The following is an 8,807-nucleotide window of genomic DNA, read 5'->3' on the forward strand; positions in this document are numbered from 1 at the left end:
CTCCACCAGAAAATTACTAGAGCTAATCAATGAATGATAGGATATTGAAAGGGGAACTTCCTGGGTTGGTAGATGCCCAATATGCTACTGGAGATCAGTGGAGAAATAAATCCAGAAAGAATGTAGGGGTGGAGCCAAAGCAAAAGCAACACCCAGTTGTGGATGTGACTGGTGATAGAACCAAGGTCCAATGCTGTAAAGAGCAATATTGCATAGGAACCTGGAATGTCAGGTCCATGAATCAAGGCAAATTGGAAGTGGCCAAATAGGAGATGGCAAGAGTGAATGTCGACATTCTAGGAATCAGTGAATGTGTGAATTTAACTCAAATGACCATTATATCTACTACTGTGGGCAGGAATCCCTTAGAAGAAATGGAGAAGACATCATGGTCAACAAAAGAGTCCAAAATGCAGTACTTGGATGCAGTCTCAAAAACGGCAGAATGATCTCCGTTCATTTCCAAGGCAAACCATTCCATATCATGGTAATCCAAGCCTATGGCCCAACCAGTAACGCTGGAGAAGCTGAAGTTGAACGGTTCTATGAAGATCTTTTAGAACTAACACCCAAAAAAGATGTCTTTTTCATTATAGCGGACTGGAATACAAAAGTAGGAAGTCAAGAAACACCTGGAGTAACAGGCAAATTTGGCCTTGGAATGCGGAATGAAGCAGGGCAAAGACTAATAGAGTTTTGCCAAGAAAATGCCCTGGTCATAGCAAACACCCTCTTCCAACAACACAAGAGAAGACTCTACACGTGGACATCACCAGATGGTCAACACTGAAATCAGATTGATTATATTCTTTGCAGCCAAAGATGGACAAGCTCTGTACAGTCAGCAATAACAAGACCAGGAACTGACTGTGGCTCAGATCATGAGCTCCTTATTACCAAATTCAGACTCAAATTGAAGAAAGTGGGGAAAACCACTAGACCATTCAGGTATGACCTAAATCAAATCCCTTATGATTATACAGTGAAAGTGAGAAATAGATTTAAGGGACTATATCTGATAGACAGAGTGCCTGATGGACTATGGACAGAGGTTCGTTACATTGTACAGCAGACAGGGATCAAGAACATCCCCATGGAAAAGAAATGCAATAAAGCAAAATGGCTGTCTGTGGAGGCCTTAGCTCCACAGGACAGCTGTAAAAAAAGAGAAGCTAAAAGCAAAAGACGAAAGGAAAGATATAAGCATCTGAAGGCAGAGTTCCAAAGTATAGCAGGAGAGATAAGAAAGCCTTCCTCAGTGATCAATGAAAAAAAGTAGAGGAAAACAATAGAATGGAAAGAATGGAGATCTCTTCAAGAAAATTAGAGATACCAAGGGAACATTTCATGCAAAGATGGGTTTGATAAAGGACAGAAATGGTATGGACATAACAGAAGCAAAAGATATTAAGAAGAGGTGGCAAGAATGTACAGAAGAATGAAACAAAAAAGATCTTCATGACCCAGATGATCATGATGGTGTGATCATTCAGCCAGAGCCAGACATCCTGGGATGCGAAGTCAAGTGGGCCTTAGGAAGCATCACTACAAACAAACCTAGTGGAGGTGATGGAATTCCAGTTGAGCTATTTCAAATCCTGAAAGATGATGCTGTGAAAGTGCTGCACTCAATATGCCAACAAATTTGGAAAACTCAGCAGTGGCCACAGGACTGGGAAAGGTCAGTTTTCATTCTAATCCCAAAGAAAGGCAATGCCAAAGAATGCTGAAAGTACTGCACAATTGCACTCATCTCACATGCTAGTAAAGTAATGCTCAAAATTCTCCAAGCCAGGCTTCAGCAATACTTGAACCATGAACTCCCTGATGTTCAAGCTGGTTTTAGAAAAGACAGAGGAACCAGAGATCAAATTGCCAACATACATTGGATCATTGAAAAAGCAAGAGAGTTCCAGAAAAACATCTATTTCTGCTTTATTGACTATGCCAAAGCCTTTAACTGTGTGGATCACAATAAACTGTGGAGAATTCTGAAAAAGATGGGAATACCGGACCATCTGACCTGCCTCTTGAGAAACCTATATGCAAGTCAGGAAGCAACAGTTAGAACTGGACATGGAACAACAGACTGGTTCCAAATAGGAAAAGGAGTATGTCAAGGCTGTATATTGTCACCCTGCTTATTTAACTTCTATGCAGAGTACATCATGAGAAACGCTGGGCTGGAAGAAGCACAATCTGGAATCAAGATTGCCGGGAGAAATATCAATAACCTCAGATATGGCATCATCAACTCGATGGACATGAATTTGAGTGAACTCCAGGAGTTGGTGATGGACAGGGTGGCCTGGTGTGCTGTGATTCATGGGTTTGCAAAGAGTTGAACATGACTGAGTTACTGAACTGAACTGAACTGAATCAATGAATACAGTAAAGCTGCAGGATATAAAATTAATACACTGAAATTCCTTGCATTTCTATACACAAACAATGAGAAAATATAAAGAGAAATTAAGGAAACAATCACATTCACCATTACAATGAAAAGAATAAAATGCTTATGAATAAATTTACCTAAAGAAACAAAAGATCTATATACAGGAAACTCTAAAACACTGATGAAAGAAATTAAAGATGACCAAATAGATGGAGAAATATATCATGATTGTTGATTGGAAGAATCAATTTAGTGAAAATGAGTATACTACCCAAAGCAATCTATAGATTCAGCACAACCCCTATCAAGCTACCAACAGTATTTTTCAGAACTAGAACAAATAATTTCACAATTTGTATGGAAACACACACAAAAAACTCGAATAGCCAAAGCAATCTTGAGAAAGAAGAATGGAACTGGAGGAATCAACCTATCTGACTTCAGACTATACTACAAAGCTACAGTTACCAAGACAGTATGGTACTGGCACTAAGACAGAAATAGAAATCAATGGAACAAAATAGAAAGCCAAGAGATAAACCCATGCATCTCTGGACACCTTATCTTTGACAAAGGAGTTAAGAATACACAATGGAGAAGAGACAATCCCTTTAACAAGTGTTGCTGGGAAAACTGGTCAACCACTTGTAAAAGAATGAAACTAGAACAGTTTCTAACACCATACACAAAAATAAACTAAAAATGGATTAAATGTCTAAATGTCAGAGCAGAAACTATAAAACTCCTAGAGGAAAACATAGGCAGAACACTCTCTGACATAAATCACAGCAGGATCCTCTGTGACCCACCTCCCAGAGTAATGGAAATGAAAACAAAAATAAACAAATTGGACCTTATTAAACTTAAAAGCTTTTGCAAAATGAAGGGAACTATAAGCAAGGTGAAAAGGCAGCCTTCAGAATGGGAAAAAATAATAGCAACTGAAACAATTGACAAAGAATTAATCTCAAAAATGTACAAGCAGCTCATGTAGCTCAATGCCAGAAAAATGAACAATCTAATCAAAAACTGGGCCAAAGAACTAAACAGACATTTCTCCAAAGAAGACATACAGATGGCTAACAAACACATGAAAAGATGCTCAACATCACTCATTATCAGAGAAATGCAAATCAAAACCACAATGAAGGGTCCCATATTGAACTTGAGTTGGAAGAGGTGAGTCTGGTCTTAAAATGGAGGGTCATGATCCCAAGGAACTAGAGCAGTTGAGAAAGCTGTTTATTGGTGGTCTGAGCTTTGAAACTACAGATAATAGCTTAAGAGAATATTTTGAGAAATGGGGCACACTTAGAGATTGTGTGGTGATAACAGATCCCCAAACAAAACGTTCCAGGGGCTTTGGTTTTGTGACTTACTCTTGTGTTGAAGAATTGGATGCAGCAATGTGTGCTCGACCACACAAGGTTGATGGGCGTGTAGTGGAACCAAAAAGAGCTGTTTCTAGAGAGGATTCTGTAAAGCCTGGTGCCCATCTAACAGTGAAGAAAATTTTTGTTGGCAGTATTAAAGAAGATACAGAAGAATATAATTTGAGAGACTACTTTGAAAAGTATGGCAAGATTGAAACATGGACGTTATGGGAGACAGGCAGAGTGGGAAAAAGAGAGGATTTGCTTTTGTAACTTTTGATGATCATGATACAGTTGATAAAATTGTTGTTCAGAAATACCACACTATTAATGGGCATAACTATGTAGTGAAAAAGGCCCTTTCTAAATAAGAGATGCAATCTGCTGGATCACAAAGAGGTCGTAGAGGAAACTTTGGAGGTGGTGGAGGTAACTTTGGCCGTGGTGGAAACTTTGGTGGAAGAGGAGGCTATGGTGGTGGAGGTGGTGGCAGCAGAGGGAGTTATGGAGGAGGTGATGGTGGATATAATGGATTTGGAGGTGACGGTGGCAACTATGGTGGTGGTCCTGGTTATAGTAGTAGAGGAGGTTACAGTGGTGGTGGACCAGGAGGAAATGGAAACCAAGGTGGTGGATATGGTGGCAGTGGTGGAGGATATGATGGTTACGATGAAGGAGGAAATTTTGGAGGTTACTATGGTGGTGGTGGAAACTATAATGATTCTGGAAATTATAGTGGACAACAGCAGTCAAATTATGGACCCATGAAAGGAGGTAGTTTTGGTGGAAGAAGCTCGGGCAGTCCCTATGGTGGTGGTTATGGATCTGGTGGTGGAAGTGGTGGATATGGTAGCAGAAGGTTCTAAAAACTCAGAAAAAAAGGGCTACAGTTCTTAGCAGGAGAGAGAGCGAGGAGTTGTAAGGAAAGTTGAAGGTTACTTTGAGACAGTCGTCCCAAATGCATTAGAGGAACTGTAAAAATCTGCCACAGAAGGAACGATGATCCATAGTCAGAAAAGTTACTGTAGCTTAAACAGGAAACCCTTCTTGTTCAGGACTGTCATAGCCACAGTTTGCAAAAAGTGCAGCTATTGATTAATGCAATGTAGTGTCAATTAGATGTCCATTCCTGAGGTCTTTTATCTGTTGTAGCTTTGTCTTTGTCTTTTTCTTTTCATTATATCAGGTATATTGCCCTGTAAATTGTGGTAATGGTACCAGGAATAAAAAATTAAGGAATTTTTAACTTTTCAAAAAAAAAAAAAAACCACAATGAAGTACCATCTCAGGCCAGTCAGAATGGCTGCTATCAAAAAGTCTACAAACAATAAATGCTGGAGAAGGTGTGGAGAAAAGGAAAATTTCTTACACTGTTGGTGGGAATGCAAACTAGTACAGCCACTATGGAGAACAGTGTGGAGTTTCCTTAAAAAACTGGAAATAGAACTGCCATATGACCTACCAATCCCACTTCTGGGCATACACACTGAAGAAACAAGAATTGAAAGAGACATGTACCCCCCATTCATTGAAGCACTGTTTACAACAGTTGGGACATGGAAGCAACCCAGATGTCTATTAGCAGACAAATGGATAAGGAAGTTATGGTACACATACACAATGGAATATTACTCGGCTGTAACAAAGAACACATTTGAGTCAGTTCTAATGAGGTGGATGAAACTGGAATCTATTATACAGAGTGAAATAAGTCAGAAATAAAAACATCAATACAGTATAGTAATGCATATATCCATGCACCTATGGACACCTTATCTTTGACAAAGGAGGCAAGAATATACAATAGAGAAAAGACAATCTCTTTAACAAGTGGTGCTGGGAAAACTGGTCAACCACCTGTCAAAGAATGAAACTAGAACACTTTCTAACACCATATACAAAAATAAAAACTCAAAATGGATTAAAGATCTAAATGTAAGACCAGAAACTATAAAACTCCTAGAGGAAAACACAGGCAAAACACTCTGACATAAACCACAGCAGGATCCTCTATGACGCACCTCCCAGACTATTGGAAATAAAAGCAAAAATAAACAAATGGGACCTAATTAAAATTAAAAGCTTTTGAACAACGAAGGAAACTATAAGCAAGGTTAAAAGACAGCCTTCAGGATGGGAGAAAATAATAGCAAATGAAGCAACTGACAAAGAATTAATCTCAAAAATATATAAGCAACTCCTGCAGCTCAATTCCAGAAAAATAAATGACCCAGTCAAAAAGTAGGCCAAAGAACTAAATAGACATTTCTCCAAAGAAGACATACAGATGGCTAACAAACACATGGAAAGATGCTCAACATCACTCATTATCAGAGAAATGCAAATCAAAACCACAATGAGGTACCATTTCACGCCAGTCAGAATGGCTGTGATCCAAAAGTCTACAAGCAATAAATGCTGGAGAGGGTGTGGAGGAAAGGGAACCCTCTTACACTGCTGGTGGGAATGCAAACTAGTACAGACACTATGGAGAACAGTGTGGAGATTCCTTAAAAAACTGGAAATAGAGCTGCCTTATGACCCAGCAATCACACTACTGGGCATACACTCCAAGGAAACCAGAATTGAAAGAGACACGTGTACCACAATGTTCATAGCAGCACTGTTTATAATAGCCAGGATATGGAAGCAACCTATATGTCCATTGGCAGACAAACAGATAAGAAAGCTGTGGTACATAAACACAATGGAATATCATTCAGCCATTAAAAAGAATACATTTGAATCAGTTTTAATGAGGTGAATGAAACTGGAGCCTATTATACAGAGTGAAGTAAGCCAGAAAGAAAAACACCAATATAGTATACTAATGCATATATATGGAATTTAGAAAGATGGTCGGAGAAGGCAATGGCAACCCACTCTAGTACTCTTGCCTGGCAAATCCCGTGGATGGAGGAGCCTGAGAGACTGCAGTCGGACACAACTGAGCGACTTCACTTTCACTTTTTACTTTCATGCATTGCAGAAGGAAATGGCAACATACTCCAGTACTCTTGCTTGGCAAATCCCATGGACAGAGAAGCCTGGTGGGCTGCCGTCTCTGGGGTCACGCAGAGTCAGACACGACTGAAGCAACTTAGCAGCATCAGCAGCAGAAAGATGGTAACGATAACCCTATATGCGAGACAGCAAAAGAAACACAGATGTATAGAGCAGTCTTTTGGACTCTGTGGGAGAGGGACAGGGTGGGACGATTTGGGAGAATGGCATTGAAACATGTATATTATCATATGTGTAATGAATCGCCAGTCCAGGTTTGATGCATGAGACAGGGTGCTCAGGCTGGTGCACAGAGATGACCCAGAGGGATGGGATGGGGAGGGAGGTGGGAGGGGAGTTCAGGATGGGGAACACATGTACACCCGTGGTGGATTCATGTCAATGTATGGAAAAACGACTACAATATTATAAAGTAATTAGCCTCCAATTAAAATAAATAAATTTATATTACAAAATAAAAATAAACAAATAAAGCAAAAAAATGCGTATATGTAGAATTTAGAAAGATGGTAATGACGATCCTATACACAAGACAACAAGAGACACAGATGTAAAGAACAGACTTTTGGACCATTAGGGAGAAGGGGAGGGTAAAAGGATTTGAGAGAATAGCATTGAAACATGTATATTATCATATGTAAAATAGATGACCAGTGCAAGTTTGATGCATGAAGCAGGGCACTGAAAGCCAGTGTACTGGGACAACCCAGAGGGATGGGCTGGGGAGGGAGGTGAGAGGAGGTTCAGGATGGGGAGACACACGTGCACCCATGGGTGATTCATGTCGATGTATGGCAAAACCCACCACAATATTGTAAAGAAATTACCCTCCAGTTAAAATAATTAATTTTTTAAAAAAGAAAAATTTACTCCTGCCCAGAGAAGAATCCATCAAAATGGAATTTCACTTGAATTTTCAGAGGAAGCAGGATATCACTGATTCAATTACAGGTACCCTCATGTCTGCAAGCTCATCCTCTGGCTGCTAAGCTGTAGATGGGCACACTGACAGAAGTCACAAGGACTTTTCCAGCCCTCACCTCTAAGAAAACGTCAATGGATCAAATACCATTTCTGCAAAGGAGGGATTTAAAAAACTACCCGGAACCACTGGTATCTGCCTGCTGTCCCAGGTGCCTTCCACAGGTACACAGGACTCCTGGAGATTGATCTTAGATGCCACCACAGACCTAGGAATGAAGGTTGATTATGTTTTTCAATCTCAGTTCAGCTCAGCCATGAGACTGTATATCTTTGGAGGGATTCAGGTTCCCTTGCCAACACTTCTCTTGCTGCTTGTATACCTAGTTATGTCAAATTGGTAGGGGATGGGGCACTATTCTGAGAGATGCTAATGAATCAAGGAGGTTAATTCCCCTCTGAGTGACATAAGGATACAGTATTCAGAAGTTTCCCTATTCCCACACACCCTCACAGAGCAGTTGTTACATGAACCAAAAAAAAAAAATCATCTGGGTAATCAAATGAAGAATTTGAATACTGAAAATTTTATTCAGGGATTAGAATACCCATTGTTACTCTAACCAAGATTTTGTTTTCTCATATCAGGGCCAGAGAGACTTGCAGACTTACATGAAGCTGAGTGTGTGTACATAGGTGGATAGATGGGGTTCATGAACCCTTATCTGGTCAAATTGTTTTCATAGTGTATTTATCTCACTGGGTAAAAACTTTTCCGGTAATAAGTACATCCTAAAAGAATTCTATTTCCCATAGAAAGAATGACAGATCTACAGTCAGAAATGCTCTCAACTGAGATAAAATTGTACACACTGCTCCGTTTGCTACAGATTCAATCAGCAGGAAAAGAGGTAATGTAAATACTACTCTGCTGAAGCTCCTTATAGAAGACAGCTGGAAAATGTGGACTTGAAAGCCTCATGTCAGCTGTCAGAAACATACCAAATCCAAGGTTACTTCTTGGATTTGTAAAGCAAGTAAAGCAAGAAAGTTTTGCTTTACTGGAAAATTAGCTCTGCTTAACCCAGTAA

At 39.8% G+C, this 8,807-nt stretch overlaps 1 pseudogene; it reads left to right on the forward strand.

The window, feature by feature from the left end:
* Positions 1-3,594: 3,594 nt before the first annotated feature.
* Positions 3,595-4,891, forward strand: LOC138071219 (heterogeneous nuclear ribonucleoprotein A3-like; annotated as a pseudogene).
* The last annotated feature ends 3,916 nt before the right edge of the window (positions 4,892-8,807 follow it).

This window comes from Capricornis sumatraensis, chromosome X, assembly GCF_032405125.1.
Source record: "Capricornis sumatraensis isolate serow.1 chromosome X, serow.2, whole genome shotgun sequence".
NCBI lineage: Eukaryota > Metazoa > Chordata > Mammalia > Artiodactyla > Bovidae > Capricornis > Capricornis sumatraensis.